General features: G+C 39.6%; 1 protein-coding gene and 1 long non-coding RNA gene across 9 annotated transcripts in view; one reads left to right on the top strand and one right to left on the bottom strand.

Annotated features, from left to right (window-relative positions):
* The window catches only part of CCDC192 (coiled-coil domain containing 192), a 224,797-nt gene that overhangs the window by 49,435 nt on the left and 161,070 nt on the right, over positions 1-14,292 (bottom strand). The window lies entirely within an intron of this gene.
* LOC138917301 (uncharacterized) lies at positions 4,330-9,498 on the top strand. Of its 2 annotated transcripts, XR_011425095.1 has the most exons (3): positions 4,356-4,471; positions 8,292-8,321; positions 9,080-9,498. It is a non-coding gene; the product is annotated as an uncharacterized lncRNA (long non-coding RNA). The 2 variants fall into 2 exon arrangements; XR_011425094.1 differs by lacking the exon at positions 8,292-8,321 and having other exon boundaries at positions 4,330-4,471.

Genomic DNA, 14,292 nt, shown 5'->3' on the forward strand with positions numbered 1-14,292 from the left:
ACAAAGTGGGGAACTCCAGGAATCTCACATCCTATTTGTCTTGGAAATAGCCCAAGGCTACCCTAGTGAGTTTTCCAGACTCCACTACTAACCTGCGTATGATCTGGCCTGCAATCCTCTCCCCTGGTCCAGCTTCCCTCATCTGGAAGGGATGTGTGTCGCAAAGGTCCTGACTGCTCTCCATGTTCCCAAATCTCAAACACTGGTTTTTCCTATGTCTTTCCTAGGCTTTCACTAGCAGCTCAGACAGTCTTGCCAAGGCCACGACTGCCTGAAGCATGGAGAATTCTGTCATCTGACCAGATAATCTCAGTGTAACCCCTTACCCAGAGGTTCTAGGAGACCCAGAGATAAGAGGGATTCTTCTATCTGTCAGAGACAGGGGGACAAACCCGACTAGCCACAGTCAGGCTATGAACTCATCACGACTGCTACTGGTGCGGAGGTTTTCACAAGCAGACGCCATTTTTCATGATTTCCTCTCTTTCAGCCTCCATTTAAAATAGGTGTGCAGCAGGAGTGAGAAGGAAGTTTCAGGGTCATGACAAAGAAGAGACAGGAGAAGCCGTGGGGATAGTTGTGCAGGTTTAGAAAGAGGACAGACGACAGGAGCCTTCTGTCTGCAGCTGGGCCAGGCTGTGCTCAGTTTTCGATGTGGGCCCTGAAAGACGAAAGGCCCAGAAGAAATTGTGACATTTGCCTTTGGCCATTTCCAGCTTCTCATTCTTCATACCCTCAAAAGCTTCAGGCTCTCAGCAAAGTGTCAGATGAGAGTTATGTCTGTCAAAAATGACTAAATAGATAACAGCAGAGGTAATTGTAGTTTAAGGAGTAGCTTAGAGACTTAGAGTTGGAATATGCATTTTGGGGTGATCTGGTCTCACCTGTACAGGAATTATTTCTGCAATATCCCTAACTGGTAATTTTCTAAGCAAGTGGCTTTCAGACGTTGGGGTCCCTCAAGGTCTTCCTAGGTCAGCTGCTAATTGTAATCAATGAGTAAAATTTGCATTTGCCATCAGTGCAGCTACATGTTCTCATAGAGATATCTGACAGGTGGGAGGCTGTGATAGACAGACTGGGAAGAGAGCTGGGTACACTTGTTGCTAATCAGAGAAAGGTGTGTTGTAACACTAGGTCAAAAGACCTACAACACGTGAAAACATTGCCTCGTGAATCCGGGAAGTTAATAGTTTTGTGTAAACAGTGATACAGAGCTGAAGGGTGGTCCAGTGAATGGCTGGGAGGCTTTTTTTTAGATCTTCTAAGTACTTCTTTCTAAAAAGGGTGTTCTCTTTTGATCCCTTCACTTATGCCACCACCCAAAAGTGTTTACTAAACAGAGAAATTCTGAGAAGCACAGACCTAGTTTCTGATTCAAATACCTCTAACAATGGGAAGCACACTTGTCCCCAACCAGGTCTCAATATCCACCATGGTTATCTTTTCGTTCATTCGTTCATTCATTAGTTGTTGGGAGCCAGCACATAGAGAATGAATCAGACGCGCTGCTGGCTCCTACAGTTGCAGCTGCAGGGTTGAGCAGGGAGAGGCAACCCTGGGTTAAACCCTAAAGGACCTTCAGGATTTTGCCTCAACAAACACCTCCGCTGGATACTCACTCAGGAATATTTACTTTTCTCTCCGCCTTTCAAGCTAATGACCAAGGTTTCCAAGTATTTACTCAATGAGACTCTTACCGGTGAGGTGATTAAATACCTCATTCCAACAAAGCCACCCAGGATTACCGTTTGGCCTAAAAGACTATGTCAGCTTCCTCTTCTGCATGAATGCCCATCACTCTGACTCACCTTCAAGCTGGTTTTGAAAGCTGTGTATATTTCTCAGTAACCACAAGGGAGTCCGGTTTCATCTATTGCCATAGTTGGACTTGAAAATTGGCACATCCTTGTAAACATATCCCTCTCCCTACTTGAACAAAAAACAAAACGACAACAAAAACCTTCCTAGTTTTCTATCCTCTAGACTTTTACAACGAACATTTGAGAATAGTAATTCTCTGAAATAAATGATTCACTTATTTTTTGCATTCTTGTAGCACAAATATTTTACCTCTTGAAAATCAGATTAGTCTTACTTCTCAAAGATTTCTCTATCTGCCCCTTCAATGTTTTTATTTGTACAGAGACCAATCTTTAGAGTGCCAAATGACCGACTTCGAAGGGTTTTCCATTTCTTTCCGCCAATGCTGTGAACGCTTAAAATACATCTGAAGTTGGCGTGTGTTTGTTGATTTGGAAAAAACAAGCAGCATTATAAGAACAGATTGAATTGACAAATGTTTGGTCAATTAAAAGAATTAAAATGCAGTGTGATATTTGCTAGAAATTTTTGATATGTATCACAAAACTTCCCACATCATAATGATGACCAGTCTTATAATAAGATTATATCTTAAACAGAAAACTTGAGGTGAAGTAGCAGACTGGAGCAAATTTATATTTTCACCTAGCAATAGCCCAACAGTCCCATATCCAGTGCTTAAAAATATCTGTCTGATTTAATAAGTGCTTTGGTGGGAATAAGATACTTAGTTGAAAGCATGATGGAAAGGCTGCAGCCTTGATGTCAGGGGAAAGTACTCAGGAGAGCAGTGGGATCAGAGAGCCCATAGAAAATACAACAAAAAAAAAGACCTAGAAAAAACAAGGAGCAAGAGAGACTGTGTAGGAAGCACTTGTTGCTTCAAGTTCATTGGGCTTCAAGCAGATGCTGTGCCTGCACCTGTCCTCAGAACCAGCGTGAGGGGTCTGGCTGATGTGGATGCTTCGGGAACTTGTTCAGTGTTTGGAGACGAGGTGGGATGAAAAGCACTCATCTCTAACCACTCTGCCGTGGTGGGATGCTCTCACCGCGAGCCATGTGTGGGAGATAAGCAGATCAAGGGAACTGCAGGTTCCTAGCCTCCGTCCTGTGTTCACTCCGAGGCATAAAACACTGTGAGCCTATGTTTAGTATTTATTGAAATGGCTAATTCTCGTGCCCAGCGCATGCAGTCGAAGTACTGCAATTGCTTTATATCTGGCCACCATGCTTCTGCTGCCCTTTCAATCTGGTTTCAACTCTGCACAGAGAGGTCCCATTAAAAAATAAGTTTGGTCTTGACACTCTTTTGTTCAGAATCCACCAATGATTTTTCGTCTCATGAACACTAAAAACCAAGTGCTACAATGCAAGATCCTACGTGATCTGGCCCCCCTTTACCTTGCTGACCCATCTATTCTTTCTCTCCTCATTCACTCTGCTATATTCCCACTATCCTCATTCCTAAAAGACCAGGCATATTCCCACCCCAGGGCCTTTGCATTTGCTGTTTCCTCTGCCTGAAAAATTGTACCCCTGATGCATACATGGTTAGCTCCCTCAATTCTTTCAGGTCTTTCCTCTCCAAAGTCACTTTCACACAATGGCCCCTTCCCTGACCATCCTGCCTACAGTTTCAACCCGGCCCCCACTGCTGAACTCATCAAATCCCTGTTCCCTGCTTTGGTTTACTGATATGCTCTACCTGACTGCTCTATTTTATTTTTCTCGTGTTGGTACTCTTTCCCCCTACACTAGAATGAAAGATCCATGAAGACGGAGCTTTCGATTGTTTTGTTTACTACTGTATCCTCTGTGCCTAAAGCACTGCTTGGCACATTTGTTAAGTCACTTGTTAAGTGAATAAATGAAAGAAAGTTAAGTGCATATATGATACAAAATCACCGTAGCAACGGCCAGTTCAAGGCTTTCAGTTGGTGTATCATTAGAATAGTTCCTAGATTTCCTCCCAAGACACATATTTTCTTTACACGAAGCTTTTCACTACTGCATCTTTTCCCCAGATAATAAACTGTTGGGATTGTACGACATTGCACCTAACATCTCTGAGTTTCACGGTTTTCTTTTTTAAGTAGAAAAACAGAAACATTAGAACAGGTCTCTTCCAGAGCTGTGACTTAGAGATTCTCAGGAGCTATAAAAATGGTTCTCCAAGCTGGTGCCCGGGAAGCTTCATCAATACAGAGGATCCAGGCCTCATTGCTGAAATTCCGCTTGAGTGAAGCTAGGAGGGTGTTGGGAATCTATATTTCTACAAAGCTCTCCAGGTAATTCTGATGATCAGCCAGGTTTTTGCAATTGAATTTCTGCTCAGCTACAATAGTGAATTAAGCTTTTGGCTAAATCCTAAAAGGTAGGCCAGAAATCTCCCAGGCAAGCCTCTTCTTGACCAGGCAGCAATACACACAGTGGGGGAAGAGAGATCACATCTAATATACTCTGTACGCCCCTCCCTTGTTATCTGACGTGGCTCTGCCTGTAAACATTATTAGCTTACTGCATGCATCCACGGTCCTCAAGGCTCCCGCTCCTCCTCTAATTAGCTTAAATCTCAGCAGCATCTTGCCAGTTCTAACTTGGCTGAATTATCTCCAGAATATCCAGAGACAATGATGACTGTTTAGAGGTTTGTTTTTGCTTTTGCTTCTGTTTCTGCTTCCAAATGAATGGATGGATCTATTTCCTCATAGGCAAGTCTGAATAGGAGTCTCTCTTCCATCCCATGAGGAGGGGGTGGGAGAGGGAAGGAACCAGAGGAAGGGGAAGAGAGAGAGAGCATGCTTTGGGGTGGATGCATAGTGACTCTCCAGCTTCCGTAAGAGTTTAATAGCTACCACCACCACGCAGGGCACAAGTGAATCCCCTTCTGCAGATCTGAATCCAGAAGTTTCTTCTTGGAGCTTGCTGGAGTCAGCTGATATGTGCAAGAAGATTGATAAGAACATTATCACAGAAAGATGTGTAAATACCTTCGCAGTAGCTCAGGAGGGAGGGAAGGGCTGTTTGTGTGGAAAAGCAAGTGAGGACATCACAAAGATGGTGCCACAAAATGAATATAGGCTGGCACATGGCGGGAGGTGGGGAAACTCCCAGTGGCCAGACATTGCTGGGTGAGCAGAGTGCGGTGCTGTTTTCCACCTTCTATGTACACGGGTAGGGCAGTGTTTTACTAGGCAAGGGTGGGACAGCGTAGGTTAACTTACCCCATAGCTCTCTTTCTGGGGCAGGGTTCCTTCCCACCTACTTCAGGGTCTCAGATCACATCGGATTGTTCTGCAGAAGGAATTCTTAGACGAGGTTGAAAAATGACACAAACAGTGTTAGCATAACCATGCACCTGAGTTATGCCAAGAGGAGATCAATCTAAGCAGCAGGAAGGGTTTTTGGAACCTCTCTTACCTCTTCCTACGAGCAGGACCTGAAGTCCCCTCCTATAAGTCTGGCTGCTTTGAAGAGAATAATGGATGAACGCAATGGCTGACAGCCTGGCCAGGGGCCAAAGGGTAAAAATGGATCCTGGTAGAACAGGAAATTCAAGAGAGGGAGAGACCTAGAAGATTATGAGAAAGAAAGAAAAAAAAAAGAGACAATAGATGAAGGACTGTTTCTATGCTTGTCTGAAATGGAATCAGTATGGATTCAAAGTCAGTTGGAGGAATACAAGTCAGGATGATTGTACATCCTTTGGACTGCATGTTGCACTAGAGTGCCTCACAGTGAGTCTTCTCCCTGTTTTTCTTCCTGATGCCCAGGGCTTATATGAGGGTAAGTCCTTATGAAATGAGGAACACCAATTTAGTTTATCTGCATTAATTTTCAAAAGGTGTTACAGCTTCTAGTGTTGTATGGCATTGAGAGATAAAATGATGCCACAGTAATAATAGTATTGGCAGAGTTATTCTTTGATAATGATAATGAAATTTAGTTGTTTTTTTGTGTGTGTGTGGAAAGACGGGATAAAGGATTATCTTTTTCGTTGATTAGCATTTTGCGTGTTGAATCTATGTGGAGGAATAAAGTTTGTGGAGAGGGGGTACAAGTCATTTTGCAGACTTGACACTGCTATTAAGTCTCTCTGACAATAGGATCCCCCCCAAAGATGTCCCCAAAACCTGTGAATATGTTATGACAAAAGGAGCTTTGCAGTTAGGATTAAATTAAGGATCTTGAGATGGGAAAATTATCCTACATTATCTGAGAGGGCCAAATGTAATCACAAGGGTCCTCATAAAAGGGAATTGGAGGTCAGTGTCAGAGAGAAATTTCTGAAGATGCTACACTGTTGGCTTTGAAGAAGCCAAAGAATGCAAGTGACCTATAGAAGCTGGAAAAGGCAAAGAAATGGATTCTCCTCTAGGTCTGCTGCAAGGAACACAGCCCTGTTAACATCTGGATTTCAGCCCAGTGACACCTGTTTTGGACTTCCAATCTCCAGAACTATACGATAATAAATTTGTATTGTTATAAGCCACTAAACTTGTGGTAATTTATTACAACAGTAATTGGAAACAATTACAGAAGGGAAAACTAAGGAATGTCAGAGTACAATAACGAGAAAAATCTATCCATTATAGGACATTTGGGTGCAGTGTCACCAATGGACTTGAATTTCAATTTAAGGGCAACTGAGGGTTTCCAATATCCAGAGAGGACTAGATCCAGACCCTCCTGCATCCTCTGGAATTTTTTGCCATTGTTATTCCCTCTTCCTTATAAATGTTAACTTTTCTGCTGGCTCCAAGCCATTAGTATTTAAACACACTCAACTGCTCCATCTTAAAAAGGAAATAAAACACTTTCACTACTTAATGCCTGTTTCAGCTCCTGCTCTACCACTCTTCTAACCTTTACAGTCAAGTCTCTTGGAAGAGTCATCTATACTCTGATTCTCTTTCCTCCTACTTTTCTTGTGTCAGCCCACTGCACTCTAGCTTTTATTTTCAATTACAGTCCTAACTTGGCCTCGCTGAGGTTTCTGGTGTCACTAAATCCAATGGACTGGCTTCAGTGATCATCTTGAATGACCTCAACATTTGCCACTGTTGACAGGCCCCATTAAAACACCCTTCCTTTGACTTCTGCAATATGACACTCTCTTTTCCGCCAAACTTTCTGGCTACTTCTTTGGTCTCATTTTGTGGGCTCTTCCTCAGGTCAATTACTGCACGGAGATCCTTACATTCCTGGTTTTAAACTTCCTTCTTTCTCTCTATGGGTATTTTCATTCGTTCCTCTGGCCTTGGTTGCAATCTATTTGTGTGAATGATGCCCACATTTACAACTCTACCTCAGACCTGAGCTCTGGACCCTGATCCCTCCATTGATAGATCTCATAAGCATCTCAGATACACTATGTGCAAAACTGAACTCATTGTATATCCTCCAAAATTGGTATCCTTCCAGTGTTCACCAGCTGAGTGAAATAGCATCACCATGCATCTATTTGCTAAAGTCAGAAATCTGAGAGTTACTTTAGATTCCTCCTTTGATCTTCCATCCAGCTTATCACAAAGTCCTATTGATTCAAACTCTTAATTTTGTCTAATTGTCTCCATACCCACTAGGTCAAGCAATACACTCCTACAGCATCCTTCACCTCTGTGCCCTTGTAATTCTCATTAAAAAATTATGTTCTTAATCTCTACGGGTACTATTTTATTAAGGACTTTTCTAAACTCCATTATTTCTTCCTCAGCTTTAGTCACTTTACAGAAATGTAATAGATGGCCATAAAAAACTAACAAGCTGGTAGGGACCACTTATCAGATGATACAAATGGGCTTTACAGTGGTACACCTGAGCACTTAGACATTTATTTTTGGAATCTACAGGGTTCAGTTTAGAAGAGAACAAGAGAAAAGTAGTTTTTAGGGAAGGACATAAAAGTGGTTTGAGTGCATGAGAAGCAATAGCAGAGTTGAAGTGGGTAGGAAAATATGAAAGTGGGAGGGCCCTTGCACACTTGAGAGGAATAGCTCACAGAAACAAACACTGCTTATCAATCTTACCTCCTATATAAGTAAGGACAATTCCTCTACCCTCTAGGTCCTTCTGGCTGGTCTACGAAATGAATTGACATGAGACAGAATAACAGGAGAAAATCAAACAAAGCTTTATGACACATATACATGGGAGAGACCCAGGAAAACTGAACAACTTGCCAGAATGGCTGAGGTTGTCACCTTAAATAACATCTTCAGCTAAAGATAAAGGAGGATGTTGGGGGCGGGAGGAGTCAGTTATGGGAGATTACCAGAGAAAGCACAGTAAATAAGAGTAAAGTTTTCATGCAGATTTAAGTCCTTGCCTTCTGCATTGGTAAGTTTCTAGAGATAAGGTCACCTCCCCCTCTTCTTGGTACTGAGTGGGGGACACCTTTACAAATGAAGATTTCCCTTACAAATGTAAATGTCTCTTACAAAAGGTAACTTCTGCTTTGTTTTCAGAGCTTCTCCCCTGTCTGCAGTTCCTTAAAGGTAACAAGCCCAAAATAATCCTCACACCTAAGAGATAGTCTTAAGGTGGCAAATTCTGCTCTTCTACATAATTACATCTAACTTCATTTTTATTAACTCTTTCTTTCATTTCTATTCATGAAACTTGCTGTTAGTTTAAATTTTACAGTAATAAGACAACAGGAAGAAATTGCCCCAGGGATGGGTGAAGGCCAGGAATGTCTCTGCTAAGTTAAATTGGCAGCATAAAAATGCCCTGTTCTTAAGGACAGCTTGTGAAACATGGTTCTTTCAATTCTTCCTCCCAGTGGATGCTGTTCCAATTTTAACAGCTTGATTTTATTTTTTGAAATTTCAAGATATAATTTCATTACAGTCAAAAGTAATGGAGAAATTCCCCAAGAGGGAACTCAAACAAGCTTTTCCTTATTTAGGAAATCTTCTGATATTTGGTACATGTGTTAATTTTGATAGATGTTTTTCCCATTAGTTACCTACTTTATCATGTAAATTACATACCTTGAGAACATCATCAAAGCTAATGGTGAAAGGGTTATTTTTAGGTTGGGCTTAAATCCAAGGCACTTTAGAGAAGCGCAAAAAGCTGTCAAGGAAACTGGTGAAATACTCAGCAAAATGCTTCCATTCTGATACGGGGAAGTTTTGTTGTATATATTTTGAATGTATTGTACATAAATATTAGAAAATAATATTTATAATTTTTAGACACGTCAAAATACTTCCATAATTATGATTTCACTTTTTTCCTTTTTCCATAGCTCCTTCCTCCATACTTGTAAGACAGAAGGAAAAGAGAGGAAGAAAAAGGAAGTGGGGAAAGAAATGAACACTAACAGAGCACTTACTTTATGTCATTTTACGAAGAACTTGTTTAGCAATCATGCAAAGTAAATGTTTATATCTTGTTTCTATTTTTATGACTGATACCAACGGAATCCTTGCGTAGAAGCAGACTTGGAATATGCAGGCCATTTTTCAACCTCATCACCACTCCCCCCTCCTTCTCCCCTATCTCTACCATCAGGTATTTCATATAAGTACATGTGAGCCTTGTCCCACCAGCATATTCTCCTGATCTGAGGTCACAACATATCCCTGGGTGTCATATTCTGAGTACTTCTCAAGTATTTATGGAATATTCCTGACTTTAAAAGAATAAAACATACCAGGTGTCTCATTCTTTTTTGTTTCCATCTATTATTAACTTCTGATCTGGGAAATGCTAAGATAATAGGAATCTTAGGAATTGGCAAAAGAATGACCATTAAGTCTTGTGGCCATTTGTTCTGGCTATTTTCCAGGATGGCCCTCTCTGTGTCTTCTGGTTCTAACCACCTGGATAAACAAAGGCTTAGGACATATTAATTTTCAGCAGGCCAAGTTCTCATTTTGTCTCTGGTTGAAGATATAGGAATTACTTAAATTTAATCTGTATTATGTACTAATTGGTCACTTCTATTCTTTAAACCACTTAGATTGAAACTTCAAATGAGAAAGAGTGCCTAAAATTGTAAAAATATCTTTATTTTTTAAGACTCAGATGGAGTTCAATCAATCAAGAGAGGTAATTCCAATTTTTAGTTGGAATTAACCTCAAAGAATCAATACCATCTGTGAATATATCAGTCAGGGTGATTTCAGCTCCAGATAACAGTACACATGACTATCAGCAACGTAGACAATGGGGAATTTGTTACCGCACATAAGGTGAAGTCTGGGGAATTCCAGGGTTAGCTCATTCTGTGGCTCAAGGAAGCCAGGTTGGCTTCTCTTAGTTTCTGTGGTCTTTCCCTCCTATTTGTAAAGTGGCTATATCCTTTGCAGGGCATTGTCTAAACGTTGAAAGACAAAGGAGAGTCTTGTCTTGTCTCACCTTTTTAAGGGTTAGGAAAACTTCCATGATTCTTGCAGCACAATTTACCTTATACATTTTTTGTCTGTGGTTATATCATATTCCCAAAGCAGCCCTTGACAAGAAAGTAGAATCATCATTATTGGTTAACACTAATAAACAGGAGCATTCTGGTGTGGATGAGGAGGACCCTTGAAATACATTGTCTGCCTAAATTATGAATAAAATTGGGCTTTGTTAAGAAGGAAGAAGAATGGAGTCTTTTGTGTAGGTGACTAATAGAGTCTGCCATAGTGAACAAACAAAACTGTTTTTATACATAATGGCAATAATAGTGTATCGTTCAGTACTATTGTGGGTGCAAAAAACCCAAAACCCCAACTCTAACTGGCTTAAGTAATAAAGAGAATGTATTGAAATAAGGCTAGTTTCGGGCAAGACTTGAACTAGTAGTCACAATAACGTAGCCGAAGATCTTTTGGTCTCTCTTTTCTGTCTTTACAATGTCAGCTTCTTCCTAGCCTGGTACTATTTTGGTAGACAGATGACTGCCACTGTCTGTCAAGGATAACCCTCCTTCTTTCTATCTAGTGTCAAAGAGGGTCTTTACCTTTATCTACTACAGAAAAATAGGAGGCTTTTCTCTCCCATAAGTTTCAACAAGTATCCCTCACATTCCATTGGCTCATATTAGATTACAAGCTCATCTCTGAACCAATGGATGGGCTGTGCAATTGATGTTAAGCTTATAACATTGTAATGTATTTAAAGTAACGCAATTTATGACAGTAATTTTCTGACAGAAGTGAAAGGAAGTCAGAAAGACAAGTGAATGGATGAATGAATGAATGATGAATAAAGAAAGACCTCTCTCAATTATTATAAAGTTCATATTTTAGTAGCCATTTTCCTAGAAAGAGTTTCAATAAATTGAACAATTATGTCTGGAAGATAGCATAAAGTAAAGCCAATCAGCAAAAATCAAATTTATAGGAAACATCTAGTAAAAGCCACATCAGTATCAAAATTCTAGCAGCATAAGATGCTGGTTGTTTTAGATGCAACTTATTGGTTTTGAAAAATATTAAGAAGTTATTCATTGTGACATTTTGATATTGGGGAAATTGAATTATTTTTTGGCCAAAGAACTCAAACAAAATTCAATTAGTTTAGGTTCAAATTTAGCTTTGATGTTTGTTTATAATTTGAAGAGAATTTTTAAATCTAAATATAAGAAGAAATATTTTTAGTAGCATATACTTTTTAGTGCACAATGATGTTCAATGCCAAGAATGTCAACATTTCTAAAATGCCTACTATATTCATCGCAAAATTTTTAAAACGTATATTTATACACTCTAAAATACACTCTTTGACAAATTAATAGTGTCTAAGAGCCAGCAAGTGAATTATATAATTCAGTATGGGAAGAAAGGGCAGAGCCCAAAAGATGCAAGGAGAGGGTTCAGGGCCTATACTCACGTAAATGGCCACTACCATAATTTCCTAAAATCTTGGACAAATCAGCCCCTCTGTGTGCCAGCCTCTTCATTTAGTAAACAAAAAATGTTAATTTATATAATCAATGAAAAATTTTTCTGATTCTAGAATTCTGTAATTGTATTAGGGACTTTGGGCTTCAGGGCATATATTCTAAACTATTTTGATACTTAAAATAACGTGTTTTTAGTTTAAATGTTGGCATTTAAGCTTCTTATGTCTAGTATAATCTCCCATACTACATCCACATTGTCCACTAGTGGGTACATGATAAGCACCAGATTCTCGTTGAGTTAATTTGAAGGCAATGATGGTGATTGTGACTCTGTCTTCAATAGATGGATGGAAAGGAGTAAATAGCTTATTTAGTATCCCTCTAGTGTCACTATGACCCCAAAACTACTTCTCAGTCTTTTCTTGGAAAAACAGCCCAAAAGACCAAAGGTGAGCAAAAACAACTTGGTTACTATGTCTTTAGCTTTTTCAGCTTCCTGGAGATTATGAGTCCTATTGATGATAAACCACAAAGTTACATATTTGCATATGAGCATGAGTCTCCCAAATGGGGAAAATAAGAATGTTGCCAAGTAAGAATTTCAATTAAAATTGAAAAAAAAGATTTTTAAAGTTGATTCTATATTAATAACTAGTATAATAAATATTTGAAAAACCAGTAGGACAACTTAAATCTTCAAATTATCATCTCTCTGCAAGGATGGCATAGGAGTGTAGGTGTATATATTTCTCCATGTGTCAACATATGTCTGTGTAATCTAAGAAAAGCCAAAGAGGTATCCAGAGACAATGTGACACAGGAAGTAATAGAGGGTAAGTGGCTACTATTCAATGGGGAATCCTTTATCTGGAATTACCCTACCTGAAAGTGCCACTCTCTGTCAAAATGGCCCATGCTGCCCCTGCAGTGCAAAACAGATAAAAGTACAGAGGGTTAGGGAGAGTGAGAGAGAGAGAGAAAGAAAGAGGGAGGGAGAGTGAGATCTAGTGAGGCAGCATAGTAGAGGAAAAAGCTAGAGGGATGAATAGTCCTTGGGCAATTTTGCAGAGGATGGTTTGAAAAATAGTGCCTCTCTAAGGTCCCAGCACTGTCCTGTGCAGTATCAAGGTAAGATCTGCTACAGAACTTCAGAGAGAAAGACTTTGTGCTTTGAGGGAGAACTCTGAACAACTGCCGATGAAGAGACTGAGAATTCTCAATTGATTGAAAAGCCCTAATACAAGAGAGTGACTCTGCCATATACAGCCTGAAACTGGGACAGTGCAAACCATAGGGGAGAACCATGGCAACGATGCAAAATATGGACAGGACCAGGAAGGAGTTGGTTTTTTATCCACAAATTCCTTAAGGAATAGGATTAGCAATTAATACAAGAACTACATGGTTTGCTCAAGGTAAATTTAGAAAACTGTTGATAGTATGTCTTATAGTATGGTTTCAGGCCTTCCCAATCCTTTCATCTTTACAAAGTTCTGAGTCAAAGAACCCTTCAGATATTGTTAGAGATAAGCATGGGAACCAAGTGGAAGCACCTGACTCCAGCAACCAAGAATCTGGAGTGGTAAAACCTGATAAGCAGCATCATTTTCCAAGTGCTGTTTGAATAAGGCCTGATCCTATCAGAATGTGTCACACGTTCCGCGTGCATATATACATTATAAATACACATTTACATAAGCATGGCCAGGAGTCAGCAGAGACCAGCTAAAACAATAACATTTGGCTAAAAGCAAACTTAACCTCCCCTCCATCGATGCTATACTTTTATGTAAAAACAAATCAACATAAAATTTGATTTCATAAAAATTCTTCTGGACTAACATCAACTAAGAGAAAAATGTAAATAAGTAGAATAATATAAGTTAGCATTTCTGAATGGGACTCATTTATTTTGAGGGGTTTTGGAGATTTGGGTTTATTCTTTCACTCTACAAAGCGCCTGTTATACACAGAGGACGCTTTGGAAAATAATCATACACTAGCCTCAAAATTAGGCCTTGGAGATAAAACAGTGACTAGAAACCAGCGTCTATCCTCAAGGAATAATCTAAATGCTTGATTCTTCTATTATTCATAATAAGCTTGTTTGCATCAATAATCTGTTAATCGGCTCAGGTTTAAGATAAAGAATTGCAGATGTTCTCTTCTACAAAAGACGTTCCACATGAAAGCAAGCTTCTTGAGAGGTATTATAGGACTTCAAATGTAAAATATACCCCTTAGTTTCCTATAGTTAAGAGGAATGTGTGTAGAATGATATATAAGAACTGTTTTCTTTGTGTAGAACATAAAACTATAGTATTAATATTCAGGGAAGGGAGCAATCTGTGTTTAAACTCCAATCACTTGCTGTGTGAGTTTGGCAGAGTTACTTAAACTTTCTGTGCTTCAGTCTCTTCATTTGTAAATAGACCTATCAATACATCAACACAGTACCTCATAGAATTGTAAGAGATTTACGCGAGTTAATTCATGTTAAGCTCTTACAGTAATGCCTGGCACATAAAAATTGCACAAGAAATGTTAACTGCATCGTTATTGTTGCCTGCTTAATATTTCTAAGCACATTCCCCAAATCAAAGCTCCCCTTCTTCTTGTAAATC

This window comes from Equus caballus, chromosome 14 (genome assembly GCF_041296265.1).
Source record: "Equus caballus isolate H_3958 breed thoroughbred chromosome 14, TB-T2T, whole genome shotgun sequence".
Lineage (NCBI taxonomy): Eukaryota > Metazoa > Chordata > Mammalia > Perissodactyla > Equidae > Equus > Equus caballus.